Here is a 19,896-nt window from a genome sequence, read left to right on the forward strand (position 1 = left end):
AAAAGCAAAGATATTCAGGCAGGAGCTTGAAGAGGCTGGAAATGCAGCAACAGAACCTCAGCCAAGTCCCCCAAGTCCCAGCAATGATTCAGGACACTTTCTGCAGATGACTTGTGACCTTGATGCCTTCTAGTGAAAAACAGAGCGAAAGGGGCTCACCCTGAAGTGCCAGCTATGGATGAGATAAAGGGAAACAAGGCTTTGCATTTGTATTACTCCAGGGTAGCTTCCCACATAACCCCTCTTACTCTGTGGTAAGCTCGTTAGCACTGACCCTTCGGTGACACGAAGGCAGCCCACCTTACCCAGACTGCGGAGCAAACACAACCTGACTGCAAAGCGAAGACCCCCTGCACATCCACACCTGACCTTCCCCTGTGCTACCTTCTCCTTCCAGTTGTGGCCCTAGAGGCAGAAGCGTCAGAGCAGACACCTGAAGGCAGCTGCCTTCCCCAGGAAGAGGCTTTGGTATCTCCTAGCTCTGAAAGCCATTATAATTTTATAACCACTCAGACACAGTAGAGTTTTGACTTAAATTGTGGCTTTACCATAGGAGTCTGCTAGGCCAAGTGACAGCACACAGCAAAAACTTCTGTATAAATGAGACAGCCTTGCCATGAAGTTTGCTTAACAGACACACGCTGAGGTTGATAATATAGTTTGATATTGCACATATGACTCCCAAGAGAAGTGTGAATGACAATGGGTTTCACTAATGAGGAAAAGGACTAAGTTTGGGCATTTTTTTACGTATTTTATAAATTGCTTTCTAAGCACAGACTTTTCTCCAGGACATTCATCCATGAACTAGTTAATGACGTACAAGCCTGGATAGCCTTAAGTAAGAGGAGCTTGTAGAGATTTAAAATAAAGTGCTGGTATGGTAAAACCGCTGGTAAAATAATGATTTTTTTTACTGAAACATCAAATGCAGCATGAGAGGCTGCCCAGACACCGGGCCCATCGTTCACAGCAGCAGTTTGGAAAGGCTGGACCTCGCCCTCCTGGAGGGGAAGGCAGCATCCCCTGCTGCCCCCAGGGAGGACCTCCAAGGTGGCTGTGTCAACACATAGTTTTCCTCCATCTTTTGCTTTGGAGGTTGGAGGTAGAATACACCCGTATTTCTTAATTAGCACTTTCTAACTGATGCTGTTCTTTCCCAAGGTGGTTACAAACAGAAGAAAGATCCATTGTCCATGCAGCGGCCGGAGCTTCAGGGAGAGGTCCCAGGATGTTGGCATCTGCCATGCTTTGCTCCCACTGACGTTCTCCCCCTTCTTCTGCCTTGGCTGCACCAGCCATGGGGTCTTACAGGGCCTACTGTGGCCCCCAGGGTGTGAAACAGAGCCAAAGCTCGACACCCTTGTGGTGTCACACACCACGGGTGCTGGCAGCAGCCTCGATGCCCATCAGGGTGTGCAAAGCAGCGTGGCATGCACAGCCAGTTGGCACTGCCACGACACTAATCCCAGGGAAAGGCAGCACTTGGGAATTGCCTTGTGCTTTGAATTTCAGCAAAACAAAAGTTTTCAGGTATCACCTAAGAAGAGTGAAAATTGAGGAGGGGGAATCCTGATCAGCATTATATTTGGCTTGGAATTTGGGAAGATTTTTATGGGATGCCATGTATCTTTACTGTTTTCTCCCCATTTCACCACATCATTCATAGGATATAGATATCTTTAAACCTGCAGGGCATAATGTAGCATTAAAAGAATGTTATAACAGTCACCCTCATTTAGGCCAATTGTTCCTACTGAATAAAGACATTTTATCTTATTTTCTAGATTAAATTGGTTCCTTGGTATGTCATCAAAGCATCAAACAATAAAAGCAGGAGATGCTTTGTTCTAGTAAGTAAATGTTGTGGCACATGCAAAACTACTGGCGTCATTAGTATGAAAAGAAAATCCAAGTGCAAAAAAAATAAATTCCAAACTGGAGTTTCTGAATTTTGTCAGACAATTCTGAAGTTTTCTAAAAATTTCAACAGCAGTAAAAAAACAAACCCCCAAACCCGCTTTTTTTTTGTTCTAATGGAATTTTCTGTGCTTTGTGTTTTAAAAGTATTTTCATTTAAAAAAATTCCCCAGGCAGTCAGTGGGAAAAAAGTTCTGTGGGCTGGGCTGGGCAAACAAGCAATGAGACACTGCCGAAGTCACTGGCAGTGGGATGAATCTGTGCACCAGCAAGAGCATTTATCTGCTCCATCTGGCTTGGGCTCCACTTCACCCAAGAAGTCCTTTTGAACAGGGAGATAGCAGTCACAATGACTCCACCAGAAAAAGAGGTAGCCTCCCAGATTTGCTTATCTCAGTCTTCATGAAAGCACCCCTAACGTCCTTGGCAGCAGTAGCCAGAGAAGAGCTGTAAAATACTGTTTTCCCTGATCTGGTCAAACTTGCAACTCAGCATATGTGGTGCGGAGCTCCCAAAATAGCTCCGGGTTACCTCACCAGTCTCGGCAGCAGCTCGAAAAGCCTTTTGTCTTCTGGGACAACTTGGAGAAGTTTAAAATGTTTGGACTTACTCTGAAAGTACTCTGAAAGATAAGAATGATCTGTTCCAAGGCCGGGTGAACTGAAGGTCACAGCTAAGGCATTGCACAACACAACCAAGTAAGTTCAGCACAAAATTCACACAGGATTTGATCGGCTCGTCATCGCTGCGGCTGCCCCTGCCTAAATTCAGGTCAAAGCTGAGGCCCTTCCACCTGGCACCTCCCGGGGCCAAACACTCCCATCGTTTGTCCTAAATGCCAGTGGGGCACTGCCAACGAGGTGGAGGACAGGGGTCCTTCCCGGCCAGAGCACTGCTGGAGAAGGCTTCAGAAAAGTCCAGCAGAAGAGCTGCATTTCCGAGGTAATGGTGTAATTGCTGAAGGACAAGCACACTCTCACTGCAGGAAGGCTAACCCAGACTTCATCCTGGTTTTACCAGGCTGGTTTTACCAAGCTTTCTTTACCAGAAAGAAAGGCGACTTTCTGACTGGGTCTCGTAATATTTCAGGCTATCTCTAGTTAGAACAAAGCCTGAATAGCTCTTGCTATGTTAAGCAAGGGACATCCCCAAACAGCTCTCGATACCGCACTACTTCAGTACAATGCTCCCATGGCTTTGCACGGCTGACACGGTGGTCACCACCCCGGAGTCACGGGACACCCCTCCCCGCTGCACGAAAAGGCTCCTCTTTCTTGAAAATATTTGCTCTTGAAAAATGACTCCAAAAAACCATAAACATCTGCGGCTTCCTGTCAGTGTGGGAGCAGAGTTTTTTGTCGACGTGTCTCATGTTTCTGAGCACGCTCTCCTGCGCCTTAGCCAGAGCGCTCGGTGTAACTTTCTGCTGAGTCAGGTTGCTGGTTTTCTTATCCCAAATCCCAAACGGGCGATTTCAAGTACTCCAGGCATTTTTCAAAGGCAGTTTGAAACCCAGCCAAGCCCACGGGGAGGGGGTGTAACTCTTCTCCCGACTGATTTGCAGTTGGACTGGTTGTCTCCCAGCATGGGTGAGCTGGGCTGCAGCTGCAGGGTGCAGCCGCCATCCCCGGGGACAGCCCTCCTGCCCCCCAAAATCAAGTGAATTTTTGTGATTTTTAGCAGCAGTAAATGAACCCATTGGGGGTTATTTGACCACCAAAACTATGCTGGCTTGGTTGAAATGCAGAGCCCCATATACATATGCATTTACAGACTCCAGCAGACGTAGGGGTAGGCCGCCTCCCCAGCCCCGGACCCCCCACCAGCCACTTTCACCCACTGCTCGGAAGTCACCCCTTGTCCAGGTCCTGCATTTAGATGTTTGTCCATGACACAATAAAACAGAGCAAAGGCAAATGTGCAATGTAGAGATCCATTATGCTTTATTTACATGCGTCACCATCTCTTTTACAAACTAGATTACAATTTAAAATGGAATACACAAGGCAATATCTACTAACACCAAGTGGAGTAAGCACTGCGTCTCTACTTTGTTTGGAAAGGGGCAGGTTTTGCTCCAAAACAAACTTCCTTCCAACCTCTGTGTAGTAAGGTAGTATATTCCTCCAGGGCAGCATCTTTTTTCTTTTTTCTTTAATATAAAATTCTCAGTAAGACTGCAACATGAGAGTGTCTGCTTTCAAATGAAAGTACAAGATAGCCCAAATGAAAAGTATAAACTGTTCAGCTCTTCGGTATGTAAAGACGGCCATGCGCGATAAGGCTGTGGATTTAATATTCTTCCAATTTACATGGCTTGAAACAAAAACAGATAGAACAGCTTTACAGATACTGTATACATATTTTTTCCAATCATGCAACTTTTTTTAAAAAAAAGTTAAACATGTGAAGCCAAATGTACAATCCATTTTTTCCAACCCATAGTAACGAAATGTATCTGGTCCCCCTTCGCATCTCTTGGCAATTCCAAAGGTGTAACGTGTACTAGAAACACTTGCAGGACACCAATTGCCAAGCAATGACATAATTCTAGAGAAATACATGACCTGAAAGGTCACTTTTTGAAGCGGTGGCACAACAATTTCTGGAGTTAAGCGGTGGTCAACTATCCAATTATCCTCAGAGAAAATTATTTTACAAAATCATTAAATCAAGCCCCAAACCTGTGACTAGGATCAGCATAAATGTCACCTCTTTAGATCTTTTGGTTAGACCAGGTGTCTGAACGATAACTATGTTACTGTTCTGGACTTTTATCTGTTTTACAAGGTTTCAGAAGGAAACATGTTCAAAGATTCAAAGATTTCCAAAAGGTAGGTTCCCAAAATTAGCCATTCAAGTCTGTATTCTGACACCTAAATAAGTGGCCCTTTGAACTCAGAGAGATTTATCTAGCACCTCTGGAGAGGAGGGCATTTGCTGGGCACCTCAGCAGGCATAGAGGGTGGTGACTTTCCCCTGGGCCTGGGGGGACCTGGCACCCCTCCTTCCTTTGAGGAGTGACGAGGGCAGAGCAGCTCACCCCTGTGAGCATGCTGGAGTCCCTGGCGCTTGGTGCCTGACACCAGGCGTGTCCATTAGAAAATTTTGGCCCCAAAAATGAGCAAAAGAAACCAAATCAAACCGAAGGGGTTGGCCAAGTCCACCTCTCTTCAGCAAGCGCTGGGACGTTCTCCAAAGCAGGGGCCCAAGGTGTCCCAGCCATGCCAATGGAAATACTTTCTTTGACATTGCTGGGAGGCAAATTAAGCCTTTCAGTCACTAATGCTTTTTTTTTAAAAAAAAAACACCACAACTTCTCTGCCATTGATGGGCTGTCTCTAAAATAAGTGGGGGTTTCTCCATTTTTTGAACGAGCGGACCGTAGTTTTCTCTCTCATTCCTGCCAGTGGGAGCTAGCTTCGTCGAACTCAAGGGGGTCAGGCTGCCAGAGCAGAGCAGAAGGCGCCCCCACTTCGTTTAAGCTAACGGGCCTTCCCTTGCCTTTGACAAGAACTGCATCTGTACCAAGAAAAAAAAAAATGATGGATTGTGGTCACCTTGGCCATACCATCAAGTCAGGTCTTACTGGTGCTGTCAGTGACCTGGCCGGTGGTCTTTGGGCAGGCCCCCCGGGCCTCACTGGAGGCTGACCCGTGCAGGGGCCAAATGCCGCATGCTAGCATGGGGAGCCACCGAGTGGGCTCTGCTGGCAGCCAAAACCACGGGACAGGGGCACAAGCCTAGCTGCAGGGCAGCAGCCACAGGGGAGCCTCGGGGAAAGGAGCACCAGAGTGAAGTCCTCCAGCGTATACTCACACGTTTCAGGGTGTACCAGGAAGCTGAGAGCTAACGCTACACGTTTGGAGAAGGCTGGTGATAAACCTCTCAAAGAATTTGGGCAGAAGATGCCTGCAACTGGACTCTGATAAGCAAAGTGACTTCTAGCCCAGGTGACCACTGTGCCGCATGAGCCTCCTGGGTAGCTGGCTGCTGACACAGATGAACAATGAGCATCAGCTAACTCCAATAAATGTAATAAACTAGTCTCCACGCTGACAAATAGACCACCTCAGTGTAAAACCAAAAGAGAAGTCTTTTTCAAAGGTGAATGATAAACCTTTGGCTGCTTGGAAGAGTTGATATGCTACAGGGCTACGATAACCACAACTGCACAGAGTCTACACAGTCATAACTGCAGGAAGAAACCAAGAGGTGCATCTTTACGAGAGCACAGCGTAGGGGCTACGATACAAAACCAAAACTTCCATCACACTAGGAGCTGTTGTTTCACCAATATCACCTCGGGGACCTGGAAAGTAAGGAAAGTAAGGCGGGAGGAAGGGCCCATGAATGCTTGCATGTTTGCGCACGTGTATATGCACACCTGTGTGTATGCATGACTGTGTATGTGCGGTGGCAGTGGCGAGCGGGAGTCACTCCACATTGCATGGGACACGGGTTGGTGGGAACTCATGCACTGAGACTTTGGGTTAAAATGCTAGTTTGTTTTCCTAACATCCATGCATAATGATCCATTTCTGTACATAATAAAATATATTTATATATTTATATGCATAACGCTTTTATGCAAAGAAAAAAAACTTCATATATCGCTTTGGAGAATTATGTATACACTGTCCTATTCAGAACTTCTTCATACCAAGTTCCTATGTACCATTGGTGTTTTCCCCTCTCTTTTTGTATCCCTCCCCCACAAGATACTACTAAAAAGTAATCAAACTTTCCAGATTATAGAGGATCTATACAGCACCATACCTTTTATTCATTATTATTATTAGTTATTATTCATCTTACAAAAGAAAATCTTAGAAGCAAAATATATAAAATTGCCTTGTCTTTCAGTGTCATTTATCCTGTTACAACCTATGCTCATATCAAAAGCCATTTGTATGATACTGTCCCCTCGCCATTCCCTCTCTTGCTTCTTCTGCCACAACAGATCATACATAATGAGCAGGAAAAAATAAACAAGGATATGTCCAAAACGGAATAAAAGAAAAAAAAACCCAAAAGGATCACCAATGCAGTAACACACCCTGCAATGACCTGTGCCTCAACTCCCAGTATTGCCACTGCAAGTCACCTGCTGATGCCCAGCCTCTACGCTCAGGTTTTCCGCCAAGTGGCATATTTCCCTTAATTTTTGCTTTTTCAAACGCATCCTTACAGGTGGCTATATTCAACTTGTCTGGCAGCTCAGCTTACAACTCCTTACCAGCTTGCTGTGGCAGCAGGGGCAGCTTTGCTAACGTACGGCAGGAGGGGAGTCTGCTCTGGTGGGCAGCAAATGGGCTCCTGCCCCGTGCATATGTGGGCAATGGCACCTGCTGTCAGTCCGTCCTCACGAGTCAAGAGGCAAACTCAAAGGCTTCCCTTGATTTGCAATCAACCCTGGTTTGATGCTTATGGAAAACAGGGGTGTACCATTAGATTTAAGGAAATAATAAGAAAGAAACAAACCAACCAACCCAACAAACAAACAGACCACACACATCACCTCTCTCTGGAATTCAGCTGGTTGATCCGTATAGCAAATGCTGTATATTCAGAAAACCCTGACGTCTGAGCAGTGCTGGGTTATGATCATTTCCTTGCGTGTGCACAGTACTTCAGATTCCCAAGGGAGAGAAAGCAAAAATGGTCAAAAATCTAAGGAAATCAAACTGGAGGTTTTAGGGGGAGAGGGTGGGCAGACAAGGAAAACCTCCAAAAAGAAAAGCCAACTTAAAACATCCCATAAACCATTAATATATTGAAACACCACATACTCATTGACAAGTAACTACTGTAAAAGGCTACACAGTGTGTTCTCAACAGGATGGTGCTGAACATTGTCTCCACAGCAGGTGCTTGGCCATCCCAGAAAAGGAAGATTTTGCATACTTCAGAATGAGTTCAATTCCCAAAAAAAAGAGAGAAAAAAAAAGAAAAAAAAGAAAAAAAAAGGAGGATCTTCACTCTGGTAAGGGGCCTATTAGCAGTCTGCTTCATTAGGAAAATAATGCAGGGTTCACAAAGGTCATAAGCTGTAAACAGTATCACTGTCCACTTGCTGACAGCAGATTTGGCAAAGGGTTCTCTCTCTACATCTCGTGTCAGTTTGAGGGCCTAGAGAGGAAGAAGAAAAAGAAAAGACAGTGAGACTGCTGCATGTAGGAAAAAACCACAACAAAAAAGACAACCAAGCAAACCTTCAAACCCAGCAACAGCTTACACTGACATGCAATTTTGATTTGTTCACACCCAGAAGCTTCAAACTTAGAGCGAGGAGTAAGTTGCACTATGACTCTGCCTGAAAATGCTTCTCCCTTGCTAAGGTCCGAGTGTGATGCTTTGCTGGTATAGCTGCTCCCAAGGAGGAAGGAAAAAAACCCTCCCAAAAACAGCCAAGTCTGATTTACAGAAACCCACTGCATCATCTTAACAAGTTAAGTGTCTTTCCAGGTGAAGCATAGAAGGATCCTCCAGCTTTTCTCCATTCTTTCTCAGCATCACCAAAAGGCTGGATATATCTTCCATCAGCATTTGACACGGACCGCTGCCCTTCAAGGACAGCCGGAGGAGGCTGCTCAAGAGAAGGAGCCACCAATTTCGGTTCGGAATTCGGAGTTCCCCATTTTCCTGCTCGTATTACACAATGCCAACAGACAGGGTCCACCTGGCTTTAAAAACGGGGTGAGGGTCCAGCTTATTCTGTAGCCATAAAACTTCTCTGCAGAAGGAAAGACGCTGGAAAGACACCTTATGCAGCCTGGAGACGACTATGAAGGAACACAGTAAGTAGGTAAAACACTGAAAACAGATGAACATTTCAACCAAGGGGGCCAAGGGGACAGGCTTAAGCCACTTAGTGGCTTAAAGATACAGGCAGGCACTAAGTAGGGTTTTGGAAAGTATGTACATTTAAACGTTCCCATGAAATCCCTTCACATCTTCGGAAAGCCCACTTGGTAGCCATCCAAGCTGCTGGGCATGTAACTTCTAGCTCTGAAATGGCTTCTGGAACCAGGGTTTAGTCCCCCCCTCGCTTACAATCTGTTGAGGATTTTCCCTGAGATGAAGCATTGGTGATTTTTTTTATACACTGCAAGAATAAGGGGACACTTGCTGAAACCAAAAAGTCATTTGAGTTGATTACAGGAACAAATTTACTCTCAGAAGAACCTGTTATCAGACACCCTTATGAAAAATGGTGGATTCAGGAGGACTACTGGATTAACCTGGACCAGCATCGCCTGCAAGGCAGATCACTCAAAGGCTGTCACGAGATGACTCTCTATCACTGCCCCTCTCCTTTCTAAGGTGCCAGGCACTGATCCTATGACAACATTTTATTAAAATGACCTATTCTGATAATGCTAAATGATTGATGGAAATTTAATCATTTTGTCTCATGGTTATTAGAGCAACAGCGTGACAGCTGCTCCCTGCACCATTAGGGGAGAACTTCATTCAGCACAGCTTAGGGAGCAGACAGATTGCACGATTCACCCAAACAAAATTTGGCTTTAGCCTTAATTATGTGGAGGGGTTTGGGGTAGACTGTTTTGTGAATAAAGGGATTTCCGACTGGATCAACATATTGATTTCTCCGTTTTCAAAGGGCAAATTAACGCTAGCCGTTTGTTAATGTGACTGCCTGGCAACGACTCCATTTGATAAGTGTGTCCTGATGGCTGTAACAAGGTCAGCACGAGATACCCAGACAGGCCTCATGGCCCCCAGTAAAACCTGGGGGTTTCTATGCGTAGTGGCTTCTACACAGCTCAAACGAGTCCATGCCCTTTCTCTACTTCTCCTCAAAGCCTTAACAACAGGGGGGCTGGAAATGGGTGATTTCCTAAAGGACAACCTCATCAAAAGGCAAGACTTGGGTCCCACACGCCGCAGCCTGGTAAGCTGGCTCGCTGTCATGCAGCCACCAGTTACGCTGGGCGCGGGCTTAACTTCGGCATGTGTGAGAAGTCTCGCTGACTTTGAACGGAGCTATTAATTAAAAGTAAACAAGTACAGAAACTCCTCATGAAGCCCCAGAGTAGTGTTTATTTAATGTTTAAATTAAAAATATATGTAAAATATTATACTGTGAAACAAAGTGACGAGAGAAAGAAACAGAGGATGGATGATGATGATCATCATCACTTGTGGAAGTGGCACCGCCCGATATTTTTTCCTGAGGACACCCGTCCTTCATACAGTGCCACTGTTTAGGAGACAGATGCACAGCTGAGAAGAAATTTGTTCATAGCAGAACCAGATCACAGTCCATTTTCACAGCTCTATTTACATGGACTTTGCAAACGGATTAAAAAAGAAAAGAGGTAGTTCAAAGTCTTAACCTGCCCGCCTTCAAATTACCCCATTAAAGTCCATAATAGACCCACACACTCTCACTTTCTGTCTCACCACAAAAAACCTGTTAACCCTGAGTTGGCAGCCTGCTGCTTCAGAGCAATGAAAACTGTATCGGGCAGGGAAGCAAGCACTCCAGTTACATCTCCATTTACTAGTGGTCCTCAACCACAACTCCCCAGTGTTCCTCTCTCCCTGCCCCCAAATATCTCCAGCTGCATCTTGAGCCACCACAAGGTTTTCTCCCATTCCTGACAGCCACAGGAAAAGCTCATCCTCTGGAGTGTCACCCTGAGTTTGCAGAGGCAGATGGTGTTTCCCCTCTCGTGAGCTGGGACGATGCTGTCCTTAAGGACAGCACACAGCTCTCTAGGTAAATTACTCCAGTCCCCACTTGATCCTTTTTCCTGGCCTTTGCTATTGGGTCCTGTTTGGGGGGATAAGAGCAGCTGAAGTATGAGCACAGTGGTGATGACTATATAGAACAGAGGCCAACAAGGGATACGTGAAAGGTAAAGTGTACCAGGGCTAGTGGGTTACAGTAGTGTTTGCCAACTTGCCACAGCAAAGGCACGGAGCTCCCTTTTACATGTGGCACGGTGTCTTCTTGTTTCTTAGGCTGGGGGGGGGGGCGGGGGGTGGAGGACACTACTGGAAAACATCATCTGCCCGTACTTCTTAAGCCACTCTCTGGGAAATTCAGTTCTCCCTTGAAAAGCTCCTCTGCCAAACCTGATGATTATTTTCAACCATCAGGGAATGGAAAGAGAGGAGGAATCTCAGAATTCCTTCCTAAGTTTCTGAAGACTTCCTTAAGACTTTCTTCTGAAGAAAGTAAAGGCTTTCTTTTGGAGGGTGATCTTCGCAACTGCATTGACACCTGGGCTCTGTCAGGCACGCACACACGCTCACACACACTGGAAGCAGAGGCAATGCCACTATGGCTGTTCTGGACATTAGAAGAATCCATAGTATTATACCAAGCTATAGCTTATGTAAGCATATATGCATGTGGTTGGTGGAAAAAAATACTTTAAAAGAGAAACAGAAAAAGCCTTAAGTGAGGGATGAGGTCAAACTCCTGCTTTGTCACATCCCACAGACACTTTGAACCCTGGATGCTTAACCTGTTTATCCTATTTGGTGGAAGAGTGTGAAACAAAAAGCAAGTAATTCTCTATTTTCTAATTCTTCAGCTTGTAATTATGTGGGAGATGCCCCTTTCTTCTGTCCTTTCCTCTGCCCTCCCATCCTCTACCCTGCTACTGACCAGTTAGAAATGCTACTCTTGCTTTACTCTGTGGCCGAGCTGTTGGTTGTGATTTCCCTCCAGCCACAACATTTTCTCACCTCTGTCTCACATCATTTCACCACTTAACCAGATGGCCATCTCCCAAGCTCCACACCAGCTCATGCACTGTCAGAGCAGCTCTGAAGGATCATCTGCTGTCTGTTGCTTTCTCCCTTGAATTCCCAACGGTGCCAATTACGTAGCGCAGGAAATTTCTTCAGAATAGAAAGGTGACGCATTGATGCTCCCCAGAGCGAGGCACAAGCAACGTGCACTGGTGGTCCGTTTATCAGGATGCTACCGTTAACAATCAGCACATGTATTTTTCTGTTAACAGAAAAGTTATGTGCTCCTTTACGTAATTATGGTATGAGAAACTGCACTACCAACACACAGCTCCTCTGTACAGCAGCCTACCAAGGACCTCCTGATCTGGCTGGAAGGTTTGTTGTGTGGATCGCATCCTGAAAAACAGCACCACTGAGATGTTTGTAAAACAAGTGTTTTCCCTGTTACCACTCCGTTAACAACTCCCCAGGGACAGGAAATCTCAGTAACTACTTTTGCTGCCCAGAGACTTGGGATGCAAACATTTTGAAGGAAATGTGTGTCCCTTAGTGGCAGATGTGCATTTGTTCTGGTGCTTCTGCCCCTTGATTTGTACCGTACAGTTTCCAGCAGTACAGTTTCTACTCCAAAATGGGTGTAGGCTCAAAAAGCAAGACTTGATTACATGTGGTTACAAGTTAATATTCTGCCCTAGGTTTCACAGCTCAAGACTAAAGAATACACAGTGTTTGTTTAGCAACAAGAAGGAAGGTAACTACTGTGGGCAATCCTTCTACAGTGACAAAACTGCAGCATGAGGGGTTTTTGTTCAAGCAGAATAAAATTAGGAAACCTAACGCTATGGCAGGTATGGCACAGCGACACGCTGCAGGCTTAGTGTACGCTGCACTAGGACGGCTCTGTGCTGAGAGACAACGCTGAGGTCTGGGTGCAAAGCCCCAAGGGGGAGAAAAGAGTTAGCAGCTTTCATGTGCTTTCTTTCCTGAACTTTCAGGCGCATTGCAACTTCGCATTTTCTCTTTAAGTTTTACTCATAAAAATAGATCTTTTCAGCTCAGACTCTGGGGCAGAGAGTGAGGGAGAAGGACAGAAAGAGGAAAAACACTGGCACAGAACTAAGACTTATGGGAGCCTAAAAAGTTGCTGTGCTGGTACTTGCACAGGCACGTAAAGCACAGAAGTGTCTCTTTTCCTTTTGTTGCTGCTCTTCCACTCCAAGAAACACTGCAAACCATAGCAGACAACCAAGTATTTTGGAAGTAAACATAACTAAAGACAGCAGAACATTCTCTAACCCTGTATCAGCTCCGTGGGACAAAAGGCTTGCCCTGAACAGTGGTGAGGTACCACAACTACTGGTATGTGTGTTATTCTGACATCCTACTTGTCTACAGATTCATAGAAAAGTCCAGGCTGGAAGAGACTCAGCATCATCTGGTACAACCTTCTGTTGAAGACAGGGCCCTAGGTTCAGTTATTCAGCACCCTGTCAAGCCAAGTCTGGAATATTTCCAGCAAGGGAGAGTCCACCGCTCCTCTGGGCAGTTCATTTTAACCTCAAAAGTGGGTGGTATGGTCAGGTCCCTCCTACCCATTTTACAGATGAAAAGGAGACACCCAGAGAGAATTGGTCCACCCATGCCCACACACTTAAAAGAAAAAGTAGATCATGGTTTTCCTAATACCAAACAACCAAATTCACAGGAAATTTTGCGCTTGCTTACAAGAGGAGTGGGTGCATGCAGACTTCGCTACATATGTCACTGTGTTGCTGCCCATACAAGATGACCACATGTTGACACACTTGTTTTTACACCTACAGACATGTCAGTGTGCAGTCATGCTGGCTTTCCAGCACAAGCACTGCCGATACCCAATTGCTGTTGAGATCCATCACATCTGGTTGGGTTCAATCCTCTGCCCTGGCCAACAGAGAAGAGTTTAGAGGCAGGACATCATCTCTCTACAAGGTCTTCAGGTTTTTCACTTGACAAGCTTACGGTAAATTTTACCCTCTGCCTTTTGTTCAGGGGCCTGACGAGTGGAGTGGAAAACCTGCTAGTTATGGGTGACACTGCCACTGATTCGAGAGACATCAGCATGGGTGTTCAACAAAGCACCTTTTAGGTAGGATGCTGCTGGACTAGAGGAAGAAGGCCAAAAATCCTTGCAAAATACATCTTCTGTTAGGGGTAAAGTACACCGGCTGGAAAAACGGTGCCTTCTTTAGGCACCAGGGAGCATTGGTAACGACACCTACACTGTGGGTCACGAAGGATGGATAACTACTACACCTGTGCAGGCCCAGAGAAGGATTTTGCTTGCACTTTTGAATCTGAAGAGTAAGAGTCACTTTTTAGAGTAAAAGGTACCTGCATGACTGGAAACACCCTGAATTATGGCTTTATAGTGCTATGGAAACACACTATATACTCTTCATTCCGAATGTCCTCATCGACAGTTTCTTTTCCTCTGCCAGGTACCCAGCCTATTTTAAAAACATCCTCCCTGCTATGCTGTCTTCTCATTTTCCTCTGCAGTAAGTTGAAAATGACAGGCCAATGATGCTCACACAGGTCTCAACAAAACGATTTCCACCACGTTGACATAAGGCAGGACATCCTCTATCATGACTTATAAAAGGCAGAATAGGCAAGAGAGGGAAGGTCCTTCCTCAAAACCAGATTTTCTCTACATTTGTATGAAATAAATTACCTATGAAAGCCAGGATAAGCAGGCAGTACAAGGGAAAAACAATGGGCAAGATATTCAACTCAGCTGCGAAAGTGCATAAACGCAAGCCATTCTCCACAGCATCAGCTGGGAAAACTGGCTTTTTTTCCTGGAGTAATAGCAAACAACCACAGCTACACAGCAGCCTCTGTAAGCTGAGCTGCGTCTCCGTCCGATTACTGCTCAGCAGATGTCCGCTCCGCCAGACTCCAACAACTGCCACCCCGTGTGGTAATCTGAGTGGAAAAGCTGATTAAATAGCCCCTGTAAACTGGACCAGAGCGGAGCGTTCCCACCACCCAGCCACAGGTACCCGATTTAATGGGGTCACGGTGTCCCCACGTGCTGTGCGGGACTCCATCAGGGACAGTGCTGATGAGAGCAGCCTACTGGAGGCCCTCCACCGGCAGCCTGGGGTGGCATTGCATGAGCATTCTTCCTTCATCCTCCCTCCCCAGGCCAGGAGAGAAAGGCTGACTGTTTACGTACAGTACTGCTCAAATATGTGCACTCCTGCTGCCTGAGCTCTACCTGTGCTCTTTGGCTATCATCAACGCAAGACTTAAACCTCTGCAGCTGTCAGTTCATCACCTTGACTGAGTACTGAATTGCTATGAAAAAAGATCTTGACCTTTCCTCAGTTGCATGACGCTGTATTTCTAAAAAGGATCTCTTATTACGCACTTCTTCAAGTCTGGCTCAAAAGAAGGAAAGAAAAAAAACAAAACCACCTGTAAGCATCCCAGCTATCAGGCAACAGCAAGGCTGGGGACCAGCACTGATCTGCAGCTCTAAACAATCATTATGGCTCAGTCACATGAAAAAAGACAGTTTGTGAAGACTCATTCTGTAATAAAACCTGCATGCTGCTGATCCAGGGAGGAAAGCACTGGGGAGACCAGTTGATGCGGGCTGTTCTAAAAATACCAGTTTGTGCTGTCATCTGGTGAGAGTATGTCATCCTGTAATCTTGGCATCTGCAGGGACAGCAAGTTTCTGCCTAATTATTGCTGCTGAATCACATGACAAAGTACGAGGTACTAAAAAATATATCTATATAAAACACCAACAGAAGAACACCCAAACCACAGGATCAGACTACTGTGCCGGCTTCATGCTGTATGTTTGCAACACAAGCCTGCGGAGGCAATCCTGGTTTTTACAGATCTTTTTCCTCCGTTAGTAAAACCCCAAAACATAAAAACAGATTTAAAAAAAACCACCAAAGCCAAAAAGCCCTACCCCCAGAAGGAGTGAGCAATTCATTGTGTTTGTGTGTCAGCTCCTGCTGCCTTCACACGGCATAAGCCACAGCGTTACTGCAAGTGTAGGGCTGGCCTGTGCGCAGTGGGCTGTGAGGGGCACAGCGGCCAGCGGCACGCACAGCGGGTAGCCCCACAGCGGCTTCCCCAGCTGTCCCCTCTCCTCCTCCCCAGCGGCCACGAGTGCTGAGTCTGCTCCCATGCTGCTGGTGTGGGCCAGGGGAGCGAGAAGCCTGCTTGGGGCAGGCCCTCCTTGGAGTTAATGGGATCCCTGTTCCCAGCAAAATACACTTTCTATACACATATTTTTGTTCAAAGACTAAACTTGGCGCGCGTGATGTTCAGCTAGTCACAAAACCACCTTTCAAAACTCGGGCTGGCTGAAACAACACTTAAATGTTAGAAGCATACCACCGCCTTAACCACTAACCTGTTAGAATTTGCTGCTCCTGAATTTCCTTTAGATTTTTGCACGGCAGCTAGCCCCACTTTGGCTCCATGTAAGAAACCTGCCAGCCCCACCTCTAAGGCCTCATTTTTGAAAACAAGAGAGGAGGAATCACAGCTATGGTCCTGAAGCAGTCAGCACCCTCAGGCAAGGGGTCCACCAATTCTGGTTCCCACATTTCAGCTGTCATGAGCAGAAGAGAAGATTTCTGGTAAAGAACAAGTGTCATCTTTCTCGTGGCATATTGTCCAGAGATCTCCGATTTGAAACTCCATCCAAATGCAGATCTTTTGCTACCTACTTCAGCTTTTAAGATAGCGTTGTAGTGAATAGTAAGTCATCCTCAGACCTATGCATTCGTCTTTGGGATGAATTTCACCCAGAAACAGGTTGAAAGCCAATTAACAAATCAGCAAGTAGTCCAAACTGATACAGACTAATGAAATACCAAGATGCATTTTATGTTTCTTAGGATTTTGCTTTATCAGAGATGTTAATCATCATATTCTGCAAACGTTACATGACGTTGCTATTAGTGGTTTGTGCACTCCACTGCTACAGTAAAATGATGTGGGACATAGATGATGCTAGGGCAAAATGAGTGACTTTAACTGATCAAGTATTTTACTTGCAATTTTTGAACAAGTCAACATGACTCCAGCACAGCTCTGTTACAGAGCCCAGAGGAATCCTGCTGAACAGCACACTGAAATCGCTCTCGGAAGTGCAGCTAGGTGAGTTTTCAGATGGTGAAACCAGCTCAGGAAGTTCCTGGCCTGCTCGCACTGAGCCATCCTCCACCCCTTGCCCAAGCCCTGCCAGCATCGCTGTCTGTGCAGTGCCATCATAAACTGGATCACTGAAACAATCCAGGTAAAAACAACTTCTTCAATGGGTTTTGATGCCAGAGGAAATGTTTGACCAAGCAGTAGCTGATCACTGGCTCTGACCTTCCAGACAGCAGCAAACGTCCCAAATAGTCACCACCTGACAGTCTGTGTGGGACTACTCTTTGGCAAACACCAAGTCCCTTGGAACTTGCCTGCTGAGAAGGACCACGGAGAAAAGAGCAGAGTTGTGGGAACCCCAGGCTGAGAGAGGACCCATTAAGTTCAAAATAAAAGCTATTCTAGAGACAGGTGGGGACATAGTGACATTTTTATCTACTGATAAACAAGTTGAAAAAACAAAGTGGTGATTATCTGAGTGGGTGGAGGGCATATCCAGTGCTCTTGGGAAGCAGGCAGAGATAGAGGAGCAGAGGCCCCAGCCAGCTTAAGAGGCAAAAATTATGGCTGAGTGAATAAACATTGATTTTCTCCTTTTCTTCTTGGAAGAGAAAAAACCCAAAACAAACCCAAATCCATTTACAAGCCTCAATAAGAGCCCTCTGAAAGGCTGGGCATGGCCAGCCTCATGGGCACAGGGTCAGCCCAGTGGGACCAGGCATGGCTTTCCCCAGGGACCGTGCACAGGCTTGTGTGCAACAAACGTGCCCAGCCACTAAACCGGCAACGGTCATGTCTCCTGCATGGGTTTTTTACTTCCCCTATGAAGAAACTGTAGTTGATTTTCTTCCAAAGTAAACCCCACTTCTATACCTACAGTATGTATAAACTAAATACCTATATATTTGGTTTCTTTCTTTTCTTCCCGAAAACTGACTCCAACATTTCTCTTATTTTTCATAGAAAACACAGCACTCACTATTCCCAGGTATGCCAATAATCCATTGTAACTGCTTCTGCATGCCTGCAAAACACACCTGGCCGCCCCTGTGAAATGGATTTAGCATGAGCAAGCACCAGGCTGTTTTGCTGAAAGCGTTCCCCAGTCTTTAAGCCTGTAAAGATTCATTATTGGGGTCATGAACATTGCTGAGAGAAGATTTTAGTTCAGGGGCCCCTATTGCTACAGGGAAGCAGAGAAGTAACGTAGAAAGCAATTCAGAACAACCACAACCGATGTCACGGGAGGAGCTCCTATCAAAATACGAGATGCTCATAGGGAGACAAACTCTCAAACAGAGCTGCCTAACAGCTGAGGAAGGGTGCATGATGAACCAGCTCAGCAGAAATCATCTGCACTTGCACCTGATACCAGAGGCACCCCACAGCAGCCAGTCCACTTGTCAGAGAAAGGGAAAGAGGCTTCCACAGATGAATGGACAGTAATCTGCCAAGGAGAGCTGTCTTGTCAATAAATCTGTCCTCTGCAACGAGACTCTGTTCGCACAGATATGTCGGTTCCTTTATTCAGAGGGAGCAGCCTGAAGAAGATCACGGTGGCTGTGTTTTCTGTGAATGGCAAAGGCCGGGGTGAAATGGCAGCAGCAAGCATCGGTGCGGAGGCGGCGTGGTGTGCCTCCTCCATGCTGCCTAGGCAGGTCTCCCCACAGGCGGCTTCTACACATGCACAGCAACCAAAGCTATGAAAGCAGGAGGCTGCCCTATTTGCCTGTGTCAAGCAAAGCTGTCAATAACATCTGGGTTTTAGGCCCCATTTGGCAGACCGTACTGTTGGATGTTTCACAGCAATAAAAGTTCCTACAGCCTGCTTTTTTACCTTGTGCAAAAAGTATTTTTAAATCCAAACAGCTCATGCACCTGGAGGAAGAGAGAACTGGTCAGCAAGTGTGACCTTCTGCAAATTTTTGCTTCCTGGTTCTTGAGTCAATTCTTTTTTTTCCCCCTTTCCCTCCTTAAATTCTCCAGCACTGGGACTGAAGGAAAACCAGAATCCAGCTGTGGTCCCTGGCCTTGCCAAGCTGCCATCTCATGCAGGGTCAGAAGGACATGGTGTCTTCTGCAGCCCATCTCCTGGCTGTGTACTGCAATACTCTTGCTTTCAGTAAGAAGACGTGAAAGAACCAGAGGAAGTCCTCCCACCAACAGAGAAAGGACTGTGCAAACCAACTGCTCCATTGGAGCGAGGCAGCTTTGCAGAAAGACTGAAAAGAGGACTCCTGTGCCGTCTTGTTTTCCCTCACAGACAACAGATCACAGCCCACATCTCCTGTGGCACTCCATACACACAGGAAGACATTCAGGAGGTTCACCACTGCTGCTCACCTACCGCAAAGCTTCCCCTTGAGTATCTTTCTGTGAAACAGAGAATGAAAATGCAATTAAAGATGAAAGGGGCAAATTATGCACGATAAAGTCAAATGACACCAACTCCCTTCCTTCCATCCTTCATCTGGAGAATAAGAAAGTTGGAAGCAAGCGGCAAACTGAATGAATGCCTCGTTTAACCTTACCACTGGGATAGTCTACATACTATTCTGAAGTTAACAGAACACTTTCAATAATTTATAGGTATCCTTTTATCCTACTATATTTTGAAATCTACTCCCTTATACTAATAAATAAACAAAGGAGAAAGAGCACTTTGTGTGGCACCTACCCTATGAGTCAGTGAATATGTATGTGTGAGCAGGCAGCGGTATGGGCAGGAGCCTGCAGAATGGCAAAAGGATGACAGAAACAATGTTTACAAGTTCAAATGCCCCCAGCTGTGGAAAAGAAGCAATGGAAAAAACCACATCAATCTGAAAAAAATTAATCTGAAGAGGCTAACATTTGAAAAGCACCTATGTGAGAACCCAGACCTACAGATAATCTCTTGGCGGAATTCAAAAGAAAATGATACCCACTGCAGTCCTGGAGGGGACCAATAATTTTTGAATATTTAAAACATTAAATCCAGAACATTCCTGGGACCAGGATCCCACCTTTGCTATTTCAGTATATAATTCCTCCATTTGCTGCATTTTTTTTTCAAAAAAATACAACTAA

General features: G+C 45.8%; 1 protein-coding gene across 1 annotated transcript in view; it reads right to left on the minus strand.

Moving 5' to 3' along the window:
• Positions 1-3,839: 3,839 nt before the first annotated feature.
• Positions 3,840-19,896, minus strand: part of FOXO3 (forkhead box O3) — a 97,627-nt gene continuing 81,570 nt past the window's right edge. The window contains 1 exon segment of the mRNA XM_040599406.1: positions 3,840-8,052. The gene's annotated coding sequence lies outside the window, so the exon portion shown is untranslated.

The sequence above is a fragment of the Falco naumanni genome, chromosome 6 (assembly GCF_017639655.2).
Source record: "Falco naumanni isolate bFalNau1 chromosome 6, bFalNau1.pat, whole genome shotgun sequence".
Lineage (NCBI taxonomy): Eukaryota > Metazoa > Chordata > Aves > Falconiformes > Falconidae > Falco > Falco naumanni.